We start from the raw sequence: 17140 nt of genomic DNA on the forward strand, positions 1-17140 counted from the left end.
TCCAAAACTGTGTGAAAATCTGGAGTTCACTCAATGGTCATAGGACGTCAAGCGAAAAAAATATCTTTAGTAATAAACCCAAAACCTGGAGTTCAATGCCACCATCAATTAGATGCTCCATTGGACCATTTCGCCAGTGGTGAACTCCAAACGATAAAAAAAAGTATCTCAAAGTCGTTCACATTGCACACTAATGATAGTCTCGTTCTTTGTGTGTTTACTTGCCCCAACTTCAGCGGAAATCCCATTGACGAGAGGCCTCACCACCCCTCGTCTCCACAAAAACTTTCGAATCCACCTTGGAGCAATGACAAAGGCTTAATGGTGACAACCGGCATCAAATCTAAATCCTTGTAAAGTACGACCAAGCCTTCAACGAAAGGATCATAAACTGGCGACCGCATTCAGGGGGGGATAGACACGAAATCAAAGTCTCCCTCGACCCGACGACCACCACTGCAAAAGCATGCAGTGGTCCTTGGGTTATGTGATAGTTTTTGTTACAAAATTTTGGGGCTGCGGCGACTATTTAGAGAAGCACCTTTTTATGGCTGCCGTCGCTATCAAATTAAATGTTTCCAGTCGAACAGATGTTCAGAGTTTTGTAATCGAAAGTGCGTATCCCGCAGTGCTGTCGACCCCGGTCCATGACGATGATGGTGCTGTTGATGGTATTCGGATGAGGGAGGGCGAGAACCAGGGCGAGAAAATGTGTACGCTGGCGGTATGATAAAAGTGGTGATATGACGACTACTATTGGGAAACATGTGGACTGATGTGATTCTGCTCTGCCGAAAAGTTTAAAATATTATAGGAGGCAAGCAGCTGCTGCTTTGCTGCCACAGCTCGAGTTGGAGATATTCATATATTAAAGGAGACTTCAGATGGCCCTAAGTGTTACCTACTCTTAACGAGCTAAGGACGCAAGGATCGAAAAAGGAATTTATGGTAAATCCAAGCTCCGCTTCTACTCTCTTAGTCTGCTTTTGAGAAGAAAATGTCCCCAGCTGGATGTGGAGACAAAATATCCTACATATCTTATTGCCAGAAAACTTTCCTAATCATGTGCTGACGCCCGATAGAAAATAGAAATTCAGGAAGAAGGACGAGGAACATTTGATCCTTTTTCCAAAAAGAGAGCTTGTGGACGGGAGGCGAACCTAAAGTCCTTGGGCCTAAATTGCTCTATGGATACGTTTATAATTTGATAAACTGACATGACAGCTATTGAAAATAAAGGGTCTTCTTTTTCAAGTAAAAGGAAGACATGAATGTTTTTTATTCTGGATATATCAATATATTTTGGTGACGATTGCATTTGAGCACAACCTCCATCAAACTACCACCACTTTGGCCACAGCACGCTGCATTGTGGATCTCGATGGTTGAAGCGCTCTTCCGTTCTCATTACATTCAGACTAACACTGATCAGTTTGACAGAGATGTTGCCGAGCTGGATGTTTCGGCTTTAAATTAAGTAGCCGATATCCTTCGTACACCACCCAACCACAGTAAACACCAAGCTCTTGAAACACGTCTACTATCTTCTTTTGGGACGCTAGAAGACCAACGCCCTTCGCAACTCCTACGGCAGTTGCGATGCTAAGCCTACCGAATAACTTCCAAACCATTCTCGCAACATCACAATTCCCCCCCCCCCCCCCCCTTCTCCTAACACTCGATAATCTCGCTGACGTGGCCGACCGCAGGAATTCTGCCGCCGCAACCTCACCGGTCGTAGCCTGCGACACTTCACCATTCTCGCTGATATTAAAAACAAGAAGCTTAGGGACCTTAAGACAGGCCACCGTATCGGGCATCTTAAACAGGGAACAGCCAGCGATAAATACCATTACTGAAAGTTACCCGTACCACAGAATCCTGAAGGATTTTCCCGGACTCACAAACCCCTCCGTCGTCAAACCGTATTTGGCCCACTAAATAACACATCATATCGTAACCACGGGCCACACCCTGAGTGCCAATTGCCTAGTCCGAAATTCAATACTTATTGGAATCCTCCCTTCCGCCCTTGGACAAATCCACTTCAATTTACTCCGCAAAAAGGCGGCTCGTGGAGCCCTTGTAGAGACTACCGCAGACTGAACGCTGTCACTCCACTCCACTCCGGACAAACACCCAATGTGCCAAATTTTTGACGTCGCATCTGATCCCAAAGCAGCGGTGACAACACCTTTCGGGTCATATGAATTCACCATGAGGATATTTGGACTTAGAAACGTAGCTTAAATCTTCCAACGGTTTAGGGACGGAGTCTTCAGGGGACTCGAATTCTGCACATGCTACTTGGACGAAATCATCATCATGTCAAACCCGCAAGACCAACATGTCAGTCACTTACGGCAGATGTTTGCAAGGCTCAGTCATTACGGAGTAGTCACCAATAGTGCGCTTCTATTGCCGTTTCACTCAGAATGTTGCCAAAATGCAAGCATCTCTGGACAAGTTCGTGTCTTCAGAAGGGTAACAAAATCCAAATACAATGAACCTCTGAGGCAAGAGAAGCGTTCGAAAATTGCAGAAACAATCTGGCTGAGGAAACACTACTCGGACATTATCAGCCAAGATGCAGTTTACCGCTAGTCACTGACACATCTAACCTGGCCATCGACGCAGTCTTGCAAAAAAAATAGTACGGCCGTTGGGCACTATTCGCGTATTTCCAAAGAAGGCTCAGTTCAACCGAAGCTGTTTACAGTGCATATGATCGCGAGCTTCTGGCCATCTACTGTAGCATCCACCATTTTGAAGATTTCCTCGAAGGCGTAAACTTTCACGTCGAGGCTGATCGTAAGCCTGAGTTTATGCTTTTCAGGAAAATCCACCACCCATGACCAATGTGGGAGACCAGATAAAATAGCTATCATGCGTCCTCTTTAACCTGGCCTAGGAAAAAGTGATCCGTGATACTGAGGTAAATATGAAGGGTACGATCCTCTTTAAGTCCACCCAACTGTTGGCCTATGCTGACGATATCGACATCATGAGAACAACGAGACGTACAAACCGTCTTCATCCAGATCCAAAACAAACCAACAGCATCAAATCGCACTGGTCAAACGGGAAGAATAAGAATAGAAGAATACAATTTTGAGACCGTTGATAATTTCTCCTATCTAGGGTCGAAAATCACAACCGATAACAGCTATGATGATAAAATCCGCGCACGGTTGTTGGCAGCCAGGAGAGCCTATTTCAGCTTACAAAAACTGTTCCGCTCGAAACGTCTCACCAAGGCTCAAAGCCAGTCCTTATGTATTCCTCGTCATCATTGACGTATATTAGGCCAGTTGCTTGTCTAAGACAGTCAATCATCAAGCGATGTACCCTGAAGAAACGGGAACCAAATCAAAATGAGAATAGACACCCGAAAACTCTTCAACCGGGCAAAAGAAAACTAGGGACTGACCGAGGTATAAAAACACAGCAACGTGATCAATACGATTGTGAAGACTGAGGAACTGGCTCATATTACACAGTGCACAGCTATATCGAAATCACCATGGTGGTATTTGGATTAAAGATCGCGCTACTCAAACAGGGATGTGGACTTGCAGAGAAGAAGCCCTCCAAGAAATAATGGAGCACCCGGAAAAGGGATTCATCAGAGCTAAAGTGAAAGCAGTTCAGATATACAGCTGTCATGCTTCATCTAGCACTAACGAGTATGAGCAGATGGTGAATGCTCTGGTTTTGGAGGGGAGAAGACTTGGTCGATAATCACGACAGGGAATTCAAGCTTGTAGGCTTTTGAGTGATAAAACAGAACAACGAATATGAGAGGACATATTCTGCCGAAGCCCGCGCGGAGAAGGAGGGGCCTGGGGTTTATAGTGGATTTGACATACATGAGCGCTGCTTTAGCCAGAAAAGTTGCTTGGCGCGTTAGTGAGGACTATACTCAGCGTGACCACCAGGTATTCTGCATGGAGATCAAGGGCGAATTGAGTTCAAAAAATAGCTCTGGTAGAATGCTGGGTGGGTTCCCCTGGTGGGCGACGAAGGCTTTTGAGGAGGATATATTTTTCGCAGGACTCAAAAACAACCATCGCTAAATGGTACAGCCAGAGAAAAAGTCCCCCATTACCCAATGGGCGACGGAAGCATGTGATGCTACCATGCCCAGAAAGCGACTCCACCCCAATAAGCAACCCAACTAATGCCAACTGCTCATGTTTTCGGGCAATGGCATTTTATCAGAGGTTCAGTGGGAAACCTGATAGCGACGATCGACAGAAGGCATACAGGGAACTGCGGGACCACTAAAAAGACGCAATTGGGAAAACAAGAGGAGCTGCTTCAAAATGCTATGCGAAGATGCCGATATATCGATCTTTGGTGCGGGGATTGCAGAGTGGTAATAAAAAGGCTGCAAAGACAACCCTAGGTCACCCTTTTCACGCCTTCTAATAGACATTGTTGCCACTCTGCCTCACCATCAGCACAGCAGAAGGCAAACGGTCAACCAACTCAACCAGTGCGTGGTACCTCCATTACGTGAGGAAAAATGGGGGAAAAATGTGGTAGCATCGGTGACAACGAGGTCCCAACAAACAAATTTTTAAAACTGGTAGTGTACACTAGGCTCGACATGTTCGTCAGTTTCTTCAAGAAAGAAAAGCCTAAGTGGAAACCAAAATTTGGTATTGCTTCGCAATCCTGATAAGCCGGCGCCATTATGAACTACTACAGTGGATGCAATAAGCACGATGGCGAATCTGGCAAAAGGCGGTAACTACTGTGCTATGTTGGCATTGGATGTTACAAAGACGTTAAACTTCGTCAATTGGAATCGAATTAAAGACACATTTGGTGACAAAAGTGCTCCTGGATATTTAGCTGGTTTATTTGAGAGTTACATCTCAGAAAGGACGGTACGAATGAGGGCTACAAAGGGTGCATCGTGGAGTTACCAAAGGGCTCGGTACTAGAAGAACACTATCATGGCCGAATTTCCATGAAAATTGACATGCGTATGCGATACATTGTCATCTATGCTGTGCAAAATTTGGTACTCCTAGGATGAGCTTAAGGGTGGTTTTTCAGTTTATTTCTAAAAGTAGGTAATATACTATAATAAAATGAAACATATTTTGAAGCCTAGATTTTATATAAGCGCACCATCCTGATTTTTGTGTTGGGTACTTTCCCAAATTGAGTCCTGTCTTCTTTGAAGTGTACACATTTTGACTCCTTATCACCCACTATTCAATTCACGGCAAAACTAATATCATATTTGGAAAGTACTAATCGACGCCTTTCATTTGATACCCCATTTGACTATATCCAGTGGAAAAAGAAATTACATTTCCCCTTTGCATGCATGGGGAGCCCCCCTTTAAATCCCACGTGAATTTATGTAACTCACTGTATGCAAGTTTCCCATATGTCCACCAAATTTCGTTCGGATCAGTTGAGCCATTTTAGACAAAAGTGCATGTGACAGACAGACAGACAGACGTTGAGTCTATTCTAAAAAGAGTGAAAGGCCACCAAAGAAATCTAGCACAGCCAGAACCCGGCACTTCCGATGAAGTCGCAATCGGGACTGTTCGTGGCAACATTCGAGCCCTGCCAAGAGCTCAGTGAAGTGTACAAAGTGAAGTATATACTTCACCAAAAGATTGCGCGTCAGAATGTTAAGCCAATAAAAAAAGTGCAGTCCTACAACTGCCAGAACTTCGGGCACATCGCCCTCAATTGTTCGATTGTGCACAGGTGCGTGAAATGCACAAAATCACATGTTCGTGGAAAATGCCCAACACCCACGACAGAGAAGTCACACTGCTGCAATTGCGGCCAGACCGGACACCCCGCGGACAACTACCACGGATGCCCGGCATACAAAGCTATGGTTGCCAGAAGGGAAGCTGGCAGGGCAAAAAAAGAATGCCGAAACAGTAAGAAACAAGGAAACAGTGACACAGATGTCACAAAGCTTGTCTCGACCAGGCGTATCGCACGCCCAAGCAGCTAGGAATACTCTTCCTAGAACTGCAGCACCTCAAGCTCCACGAGACAACAAACTAGCCTTCACAAATTTGGTCGAACGACTTCCCCAGACAAACGAGTAGCGGCAATCTGCCGCAATTCAACTAATCATGAATCTATGGAGTTAAGTATTGTCACCTTTACAAAAATGGAATCATCGCCTCATGCAACACGGTCTCAGATTGAATCTAAATAAAACTGAATTTTTGACGACCGATCCCCATGAAACAGACACAATCACTGTCAGCGGCAATGATCTGCCCAGAACTGGGGCGGGTCAATGCTATCACCCATTGGAGAACTACGTTATGAAATTGCTTCACGCATTATCGCAACCTGTATGAAGTCGCGTTCAACAACTGGTGTTCTTTGTGATTGACGTATCAAAATTCACCGCAATGTCCGTCCTGTCGCCCTCTATGGTTCTGAGTGTTACCCGACTATAAAAGACAATGAACGGCGTCTTGCGGTAATGGAGACGAAGATATTGCGTTGGACTAGTGGCGTGACATCTTTTGATCTCATTCGAAATGAGGATACCCGCGATCGATATGGGATTGCACCGATCGTGGAAAGATTGCGAGAGAGGCGTGTTCGATGGTATGGTCACGGAATTCGTGCTAACGAGAATTCACTTGCCAAGATTGGTCTGAACATCGAAGTCGATGGTAAACGACCAAAAAGTAGGCCCAAACAACGGTGGCATACGTTTGATGGTGATTTGAAAGCCTCGCGACTGCATCCAGATCAGGCATTTGATAGAGCCAAATGGCGAAACCGATCACAACAAGCCGACCCCACTTTTGAACGGGACAAAGGCTGAAGAAAAAGAAGAAGCCACCTTTAACTTCGCGTCCCATGGGCCATGAATTAAATGTCTTGGGCGATCTCCAGTTAAAATCCAAATACCTTATCTTCGGTGGCGAACTCACGGCACAACTTCTGGGTTGATAAGGCAGAAAATTCAAATGGGAAAACCCTGTACAACTGTGTGGATCCAGACCCTTTCACGCCAGCCAACCTTGAGGTGGTCTCGCCGAATTCCCCGACAAGACCCGCTAGTCAGTCCATCATTGACTTTTTCCTGCTGTCTAACGAAGCCAAGCAAAATTTTCAGATAACTTCCTGTAAAACTTTGCCAGGCATGTCCGAACACTTTGCAATTGTGCTCAAACTGGTCTCAACTTCGCAACTGTAGAAGCGAGTGAAGGTAAGCCTCAGATCATTCGCCCAAACTGACTGGGACAAATTCAAGTCAGATTTAGTACCAAGGGAACAACTCGCTACAGATCGTAATCTGTCGGACAAAGAAATCGACGGAGCTATCATTTTGGCTACAGACGCCACGAATACTGCTACACGCAGGAATACCAGGCTGAGCAAAGTCGATGAGTTTGTATACAGAAAACTCCCCCATGACATGATACTGATACTGAAGGTCAGACAGATTTGGCGCAGGAACATCAAGCGCATCTTCCATAAATATGGAAATAAAATCAATACTGAATACATAGCATTGCTTTCCCCGATTAATTGCCTGATTACAGTTAGCCGGCATATGGTGGCGCAATTCCGCAATAAAGAATTAACCCGTAAACTCGTAGATATTGAGCCCGGGTCAGATATGTTTCAACATATAAATAAGCTAACGGAGAAAAATAAGTCCCGCAATTTCGTTCTTACCAGGAACAGGGAACCAATCTGTGGAGACGCCAGAAAGGCGCAAGTCCTTGCGGAATCAATTTAGTCTCAGCTCAATACTCCTCCGCCTCAAAATAACTCGGCCATAGTGTCGATTGTCGGTTGAGACAACTATCGCAGACTTCGTCTCTAGGCATTCAAACCAACTAGTGAAATTCTCCCAAACCAACTCTTCGGCAAAGCCAACGGATTCGCAACTTTTCCTGAGCTTATCGCAACTCACCGCTTTGACCTCAAACCTAAATGGTAAAAAGTCAGCCGGACCTGACGAAAAGCCAAATTATGTCATTAAGCAACTTCCCGAGTCTCCATGAAATTTTTAGTGACAGTATTTAAAAACTGCATAAATAAAGGTTACTTTCCCACCACCTCGAAAGCAGCTAAAATAATTGCGATCCGGAAAAAAGGCGGCTCTAGTGAGCCTAACAACTTTAGGCCTGTCTCATTATTGTCTAATCTAGGCAAACTCTTTGAGAGAGCATGGACAATTGGGCTAGTCCAATAACCACCAGTTCGGGTTCGTAACAAACACGGTACACAAGATGCACTTAGCTACCTTCACAACACTGTCGTAGCAAGACTTAACGTCAATAATAAACCGATCGTAGCATGTGCATTAGACTTAGAAAAGGCCTTTGACTCCGTGTGGGTAAACGGACTAATCTTAAAACTAATAGATCATGAGTTCCTAACTCCGATAATTAGAATTGCACTAACCTTTTGCGAAGATAGATATTTCTACGTTAACGCGGGAAATGAATTCTCCGATCTCTTGTCGGTAACATCGGGAGTATCGCAAGGTTCCATTTCTAGACCCACCTTTTATGATATCTTCACGGCTGACGTCCCAACTCCCGAGAGCGACACCGACCTTATTCAATACGCCGATGATACTCTCATCTTCTCTTCAAGCCTCCACCCCAACAGGGCAGTCAAAGCGGTCGAGAAATATGTTAAAGACCTCTGCAAACATTACCTGCAATGGGGCATTAAAATTTATGAGGCCAAAACCCAATTCTGTATCTTTCGGAGGAAATCAAGATACCTAGGTTTTAGAGGAATCCATAGTAAAGCTAAATCCCTAAAAAGGAAGATCGGAAGCACTATAGTGAGCAGATCCCAGTCCATAGAGTACTTAGGAGTTAAGCTTCACAAATTCCTTAAGTTCAAACCACACCTTGAGCTCGCTATCGGTAAGGCACGCGGTGCACTCAGTAGGATCTACTTTATTCTTCGAAAGAAGGTAGAACTCAGCACCAAGGCCAAACTGACTCTTTACAGACCCTGATCGGACCCGGTATATGCTATGGAGCGCCCACGTGGATCACTTGCCCCACCCAAACCATGTTCAAATGTGAGGGATTCGAACGGCGGATTTTAAGGCGCTGCACTGGTCCTTCCTGGAAAACCAAGAAGGTTGGGAGAAACGCCGAAGTGTATCGGCGCGCCAAAGTGAAACCTCTTCGAGAATTCGTTCTCAGCTTGGTGGAGAGGTTCTTCGAAAGAATGGAGGATCATCCAAATCCATTAATCCAGACAACTCTACCAACAGGGTAGCACCTTCCCATTGGCCAACTTCCTAAGGCCCTGCCAAATAGTGAGTGAATCCTTTAAACCCACCATCGTTTCCCTCTATGATTCCCCCTGATTTTAAGTTAGAAGTAATAATGTATTGAAGGTCCTGGGGGTTTAACGTGAGTACCTGCCGTGTAGGCATAATCCCACGGTCCCCTTCGGACATGGATTGATTTTGAGACCACAATCAGAGCCCCGCAATGGCTAGCACAAGGGTAGTGGTTTATGCTGAGTGTACGAACCCGAGTTGCTACTCCACGCTTGAGCTCCAAGGAGCTCTGCCCGCGATGTAGGCATAACCACAACCACCATGAACTCCCACAAGGGGGCCAACCGCAAATAACCGGTCCGAGAGCACATCCTACAAGAATTCTCCTGGAACATATACCCTCAGAGGGCCATCCCGGTTCCCATGATACCAGATAACCTCGGGTGAGGCTTCGTGGCCAGAGACAGTAAGGACCTGGCTTCCAGTGATTTTTTTCTATTTTTAATTTGAAAAAGGAGTTCCAAGGACGACAATTTTGCAACCACACAAACGATAGTTATCATATCCTTTCTTAAGAAAACAAAGAGTCATTGCCCAAAATTAATCTCACTAAAAATTGCCTCAATTGGCAGCACTACCCGCACAAGTCTTTTGCGTTGAAGTCTGAAAACATTGACGAGAACTTCGCTCCTGAAAGCTGAAAAGAATTTGGGAAGGACTCGAGGGATCCCAGTAGGATGCGGAGCTAATGGCCAAAGAGATAGCCTGGCAGCCTCGTGCGTGTGAGTATGTGGAGTGATGTCCGGCACACAGGAAACTGTCGAGGAAATCAATAAAAGTTTGGAAAGTTTCGGTCGTGGTTCAGGTGGCTCCTGAGTGCTGCGGCGAATGCTAATCACTTCCGCCCGCCGCCAGCAAGATGCAAGTAAACATTGCAGCATTTGGCAGGGAACTCTCCCTTGGCCGGAACAAAGAACTTTGCGGGCGATCAGCGGCTTCCTGGTCCGTTGAACGCCCACCGAACGGGTCACGGTGTCGACTCCACTTACCATGAATTCACGCCCATTCAGTTGGCCCTAATCCAATTTCCGCTCGGCCGTTGTTTGTTTCCACCTACGCAGCCCAGCACCACTCAGTTTTGCGTCCGTGCACCAGTCATCAACGCGCTCACCACCAATTAGCCATCAATCAGCACCATGAAAACATCACCACAGAAAGCACCACTCACAGCCGAGAGCACTCAATCACAAGACAAAACACCTCCGCGACACCGAACACAGCGCGCCCGACCAGATCCACCTTTTTCTCACACAACGGCCCCAAGAATCCTTTCGTCCCTGACGCCCAGCCGAGTCCACACTCTCATCAACTTTCGCAATCCGGCCGCGAAGCAAATTCCACTCTGCAAGCACCGAAACCGAACCCGCATCGAGATCTGTGCATCTGAAGACGGCACCGACTTTCCTCCTTTTTTCACGTTTTTCTCACACAAACCGCGGCAAATGACCAGCTGCTGGGATCCGGCACGGCCCGAAATTATCAGATTCACGCTTTTTGCGAATTTTTAAGGCGACATCACCGAGATAATCCTGAAAACTTGGCAAGCCTGCGGGACAACGATGCGACAGACGTCAAAATCTCACACAACTCACGGCCATTTTGTGTTTTGATTTTCCCTTTCAGTCGGAGTTTTTCAGGTTTTGTTGCTTTGAGTGTGTCGCTCGGTTTGTTGGTGTTGTTTTGATAATTTACACTCAGACGCTGCGTGAAGTTGGCTGGAGTGTTGGTGCGCTGGAGTCCAGCTGGAATGGGTCTTATTGGTGACTGGAACTGGAAAATGAACAGCTGATGGTTTCGAAATTGGATAAACTTTCTGCAAAAATATTACCATATTAGGCGCCACAGGATATCATGAAATTTCAAGCTATATTTAGAAGGAAAAGGTGCAAACCTTTTCATATAAAGTAGGAATTTGTGTCCTTATTTCATCTTTTGGTGAATGAAAAGAAAAGAAATTGAATTCAACAAAAATTTGTATGTACCAAGCCAATAAGGACATGGTCAGAGTCATCAGGTTTCTACATAATAAGGAATATCATCAACATCAACGGCGCAACAACCGGTAACCGGTCTAGGCCTGCCTTAATAAGGAACTCCAGACATCCCTGTTTTGCGCCGAGGTCCACCAATTCGATATCCCTAAAAGCTGTCTGGCGTCCTGGCCTACGCCATCGCTCCATTTTAGGCAGGGTCTGCCTCGTTTTCTTTTTCTACCATAGATATTTCCCTTATAGAGTTTCCAGGCTGGATCATTCTCATCGACACGGATTAAGTGATCCGCCCACCGCAACCTATTGAGCCGGATTTTATCCACAACCTGACGGTCATGGTATCGCTCATAGATTTCGTCGTTATGTAGGCTACGGAATCGTTCATCCTCATATAGGAGGATTCTTCTCTCGAACGCGGCCAAGAGTTCGCAATTTTGTTTTTTTGTTAAGAACCCAAGTCTCCGAGGAATACATGAGGATTAGCAAGATCATTGTCTTGTACAGTAAGAGCTTTGGCCCTATGGTGAGACGTTTCGAGCGGAACAGTTTCTGTAAACTGAAATAGGTTCTATTGGCTGCCAACAACTGTGCGCGGATGTCATCGTCGTAGCTGTTATCGGTTGCGATTTGCGACCCTAGATAGGAAAATTTATCAACGGTCTCAAAATTGTAGTCTCCTATCTTTGTTCATCCCGTTTGACCAGTGCGGTTTAATGTTGTTGATTGGTTGGTTTTCGGTGTTGACGTTGCCACCATATATTTTGTCTTGCTTTTTTTGATGTGCAGCCCAACACCTTGCACCGCCTGCTCGATCTGGATGAAGGCAGTTTGTACGTCTCGGGTCATTCATCCCATGATGTCGATATCGTCAGCATAGGCCAGTAGTTGGGTGGACTTAAAGAGGATCGCACCTCTTGCATTTACCTCAGCATCATGGATCACTTTCTCGAGGGCCAAGTTAAAGAAGACGCATGATAGGGCATCCCCTTGTCGTAGACCGTTGTTGATGTCGAATGGTCTTGAGAGTGATCCCGCTGCTTTTATCTGGCCTCGCACATTGGTCAGGTTCAACCTAGTCAGCCTTATCTATTTCCTTGGGAAGCCCAGTTCTCTCATAGTTGTGTACAATTTTACCCTGGCTATGCTGTCATGTCCCTCAGGGGTCGTTAGCGATTTTTAAACGGGTCGCTTACGATACGGGGTGTGACGTCCCCGAGGTGCCCGAGTAAGTAGTTCTGCCCCCTAGCTGGCAGTATACCTGCGTCCTAGGTAGTAGCCTCGAGAAAGCTTCTCGGTGAAGAGCGAACCGCGAATGACCGGTACACGTCGGGACACACTGGGAGTCTCCGGAGCCGTCGAAAACTCTCTGTCGGCGTCGACGGGGTGATGTGAGCGTAGCTCTGCCAAGGCGGTAGTTGCAACGTGTATCAGGAGCCAGCCCCTTCGGGACCCTGGGAGGGAAGTGTGCATTGAACCGGTGTTAGTAGACCGCGTTGCCCCGAGCGAGCGCTGATCCGTCCGTGAATTCCGGGATCAGCTAAGCGTAGGTCAGGCCTCAGGGAACTGGGGTAGGGGCTGTGTCCCCGAGGGTATACTCGTTCTTGACTATCGCGGCCCGCTCCCTTGCAGACGATGCGCTGGTACCTTTTTCATGGAGAATATTCTGAAAATTATAAAAAAAAACGACGAAACAACAGACAAGGAGGAAGAGCTGGGTGCGTTTGGGCGGAGCACAAAAATGCGTCGTTCACCGCAGCGATCAGTGAAAGAGGCAACGAGGGCTGATATACCCGATGAGACACCGGGGCGCCCAAATAAAGAGGAAGCCTCATCAAGTGGCGCGACTGACCATGCGAAGATGGCAACTCCATTACCTTGCAGTGCCCTAGTTTTGGAAGTAAGCTAGTGAGAAACGCTAGTCCTGAGCAGATGGATTTGGACACAAATCGAGTGGAAGTGCATTCGACCGTCCTCGCTAGAGCCGAAGAGGAAAGGCTCATCAGAAAGTGCGCAGCAGTGGTGAAACGTATGCGGTCGGCAACGTTCCTCCCGAGAAACTTCAGCAAAGGCGTCAAAAACGGGCTGATGGAACTGGAGGAACTACTGGATCGCATTTCCTTTTATAGACGCACGTGGAGAGCAGCGGAAGACGATTGTAGAGCAGAAACATTCGCACTCCCCGCTGAGAATGCTGCTTGCGTCAAACTTACCGCAGATAGCCCTCTGCAAAGTGAACAGGGGAAAAAGCGGAAAGAGGACGACGTGCCTGAAGGAGACTTTATCGAAGTAGTCTCCAAGGCCCAAAAAAAGAAGGCGAAAAAGGATAAAAAGAAACAACGGACTCCGTCGCCAGAGAGACGTCTGTCCAAAAACAAGGAGGCTGCCAACCCAAAGCCAGTAGCGGAAAAAACGAGGAGACGAAGAAGGACTAGACCGTCGGCTCTGCTCATTAAGCCTACGGAAGGCAAGACATTTGCGGAAGTCCTTAGTGAAATCCGCTACAGGATGAAACCCGAGGAGATCGGAGCAGAGGTGTCTTCGATACGGAAAACGAGGAGTGGTGGAGTTCTCGTCGAACTGGGCCCAAAGACGACCAGCAAGAGCACGTTCTGCGAAGCGGTCAAGGGGCTATTGGGGGAGAAGGCTCTTGTTTCCAGCCTAGAACCCATGTGCTCTCTAGAAATACAGGATCTTGACTGCCTCACAGAAAAGGTCGAAGTAGAGGAGGCGCTAAAGTGTGAATGTCCAGAGGTAACCAATGCCCGGGTAGGTATTACCTCTGTAAATGCTCGAGGCCAAAAACTTGCCGTGATGGATGTTCCCGAGCAATATGCGAGGAAACTCCTTAACAGCGGGAGAATCAAAATCGGATGGGTAGTATGCAGGGTACCAATGCGGATAGTCCCCACCAAGTGCTATAGGTGTCTGGACTATGGACACACGTCAGCAGCTTGCAAGGGTCCGGACAGGAGGACAGCATGCCGGAGATGCGGCCAAGCGGGTCATCAAGCGAAGACTTGCAAGGAAAGCGAGAGTTGTGCTCTCTGCAGGGATCATGGCGCGTCTGGCGAAAGCGTCGCACACACTGCGGGCTCGGGACGGTGTCCGATCATCAGGGCGGAATTGGAGAGGGTTAGGGTGCGAACGCCATGATCCGCATTTTGCAAATTAACATGCACCGGAGTGCAACCGCTCACCAGTTGCTAGCACAGTTCGCTGCGGAAGTAAATGCTGATCTAGTGCTGATTAGCGAGCAATACCGAAACAAGGACCCGTCCTCATGGTATCTCGACTTATCGGGCACCGCTGCCATCTGGGTTTGGGATGACTTTCGACTTCTTGTTCTTGCCGAAGGCCGGGGGGACGGATTTGTCTGGATCCGGTGTTTAGGGATAACGTTTTTTAGCGTTTACCTGACGCCGAATGAGTCGATTCCGGACTTTCAGCGCCGGCTTGATGCTCTCGAGGACGCTGTTTCGAGCACGGAGGGACGAATCCTGGTTGGCGGTGATTTTAATGCCAGGGCTCTTGAATGGGGCATGCCTCAATCAGACTCCAGAGGGAAACGGATTCTGGAAATGGCGGCGAGAACCGGGCTCGTAATTTTAAACACCGGATCCATGCCAACGTTTCGGCGTCCAGGTTGTGAAGGAAGCATTCCCGACATCACTTTTGCGTCGGAATCTCTGGCATCATCGGTGGACGGGTGGCGAGTACTAGAAGACTTCTCGGCAAGTGATCATCAGTGCATTGCGTTCGAAGTGTTTGACGCTACTTGCCGGCGAGCACCAACACGACGTTCACCCTGCGTATGGAATGTCGCGAAGGTGAACATCGGAAGGTTCGTCGAAGCTCTTGGAGCAGGTAGGGCCGCGCTGGGGGACACTCCGGGGGGTGGTGGTGTCGCAGCTGACACCGTCGTAAATTCAGTGATGAATCTGATAACGACGGCGTGTGAGGCTTCCATGCCCCGGAGAGGCCCCAGGCGCGACAAGCCTTCTATGTACTGGTGGATGGCGGAAATTGCCGACCTACGGAAGGAGTGTCATAAGCTCCGCCGTTTGGCACAACGTTTGTACGCCAACGAGGAGGCATGTGCCATAAAGGCACAATATAGATCAGCAAAAAGGAGACTCCGCAGCGCTATAAATAAAAGCAAAGCTCGCGGCTGGCAAAAGCTTGTTAATGAAGTGAATGATGACCCGTGGGGACTTGGCTATAAGCGGAAGCCCTGCATATTGAGCACCGACCAGATGGACCGCATTGTGCGGGCATTGTTCTCCAGACACCCTGTACGGGTTGATGTAAACAGCGCGGAAAGCGTCGTGGATTGCCCCCTTTTCACAATGGGAGAACTCGAAGAAGCGGTTCTCACTATGAAAAATAGGAAGGCGCCAGGTCCTGATGGCATCCCGGCGGAAGTTTACAAACTGGTGTTCCGCCAACGACCAGAATTGCTGCTCGAAGCGTTCAACGCGTGCTTGAAGGAGGGCATTTTTCCTTCTCGCTGGAAAGTGGCCAGACTCGCGTTGATCAGTAAGAGCAAAGGAGACCCGGAGCTCCCGTCTGCATACCGACCGCTGTGTATGCTTAACACGGCCGGAAAAGTGCTCGAGAAGCTCATCAGGGGTAGACTCGCTGAAGCGATCCGTGCTGCCGGGGACTTATCCGCAAGGCAGTTCGGGTTTAGAACAAGGAAATCTACAGTGGATGCTGTTATGGAGGTCGTAGATGCGTTTAATCGAGCCGGGGCACACAGCCGCCGATCTCGACGGATAGTGCTCCTCATAACGCTTGATGTCAGAAATGCCTTCAATTCCGTAAGATGGACAGATATGTTAGGCACACTAGAGAACTCCTTTCACGTGCCAAGCTATCTCTTGCGGATATTGAGGGATTATCTGAAAGACCGCTCCCTGTTCTATGAGACGCTAGAGGGCCAGAGGAGGATGGAAATCACGTCCGGAGTAGCGCAGGGATCCATCCTAGGGCCGGACCTCTGGAACGCTTCCTATGATAGTCTGCTGAGACTCGATATGCCTGAAGAGTCGCGCCTGGTCGGTTATGCAGACGACGTTGCGGCACTTGTTGCCGGACGCACTGTTGAACAGGCGCAAAGCAGACTTGGCATATTGATGCGACGGGTAAGCGGATGGAGGACTGCTCGCGGTTTCAACCTTGCGCTGGAAAAAAACCGAAGTAGTCATCCTGACCAGAAGGAGAATCCCGACCTTGCGTCCCATATCGATCGGCGAGTTGACTATAGAGTCAAAACCAGTGATTAAATACCTTGGTTTAATGCTCGGCTCGAAGATGAGCTTCTTCGAGCAAATCAAAGCAGCCGCGGACAGGGCTGCAGCAGGAGTCGCGGCCTTGAGTCGGCTAATGGCGAATGTCGGCGGCCCTATATCAACTAGGAGACGTCTCCTCATGGGAGCAACGCAGTCCGTCCTTCTCTATGGTGCGGAGGTATGGGCTGATGCCCTTGACAAGGAGGTGCATCGTAAACGCCTCGCTCAAGTGCAGAGGCGGGGAGCTTTGCGAGTGGCGTCTGCTTATCGCACCGTCTCCGAACCGGCTGTGATGGTGATTGCGGGAGTGATCCCCGTTGCCCTCCTTGCCAAGGAGCGCAAAGCTATCTATCACCGTAAGAGCGAAAACTTAAGAGAAGTGGTTGCCCGTGAAGAACGTCAACGCACCCTTAACGAGTGGCAACTTTCTTGGCAAAATGAGCCAAGGGGCAAGTGGACTGCGCGGCTCATCGACAAATTAGACCCGTGGTTGAACAGAAAGCACGGTGAGATTGATTACT

General features: G+C 47.9%; 1 protein-coding gene across 1 annotated transcript in view; it reads right to left on the reverse strand.

Moving 5' to 3' along the window:
• Window positions 1-11209, reverse strand: part of LOC119650022 (tyrosine-protein kinase Src64B) — a 240791-nt gene extending 229582 nt beyond the window's left edge. The window contains exon 1 of the mRNA XM_038052498.1: window positions 10327-11209. The gene's annotated coding sequence lies outside the window, so the exon portion shown is untranslated. The remainder of the gene's footprint in view (window positions 1-10326) is intronic.
• Between the last annotated feature and the right edge of the window lie 5931 nt (window positions 11210-17140).

Source organism: Hermetia illucens, chromosome 2 (assembly GCF_905115235.1).
Source record: "Hermetia illucens chromosome 2, iHerIll2.2.curated.20191125, whole genome shotgun sequence".
NCBI classification, from domain to species: Eukaryota; Metazoa; Arthropoda; class Insecta; order Diptera; family Stratiomyidae; genus Hermetia; species Hermetia illucens.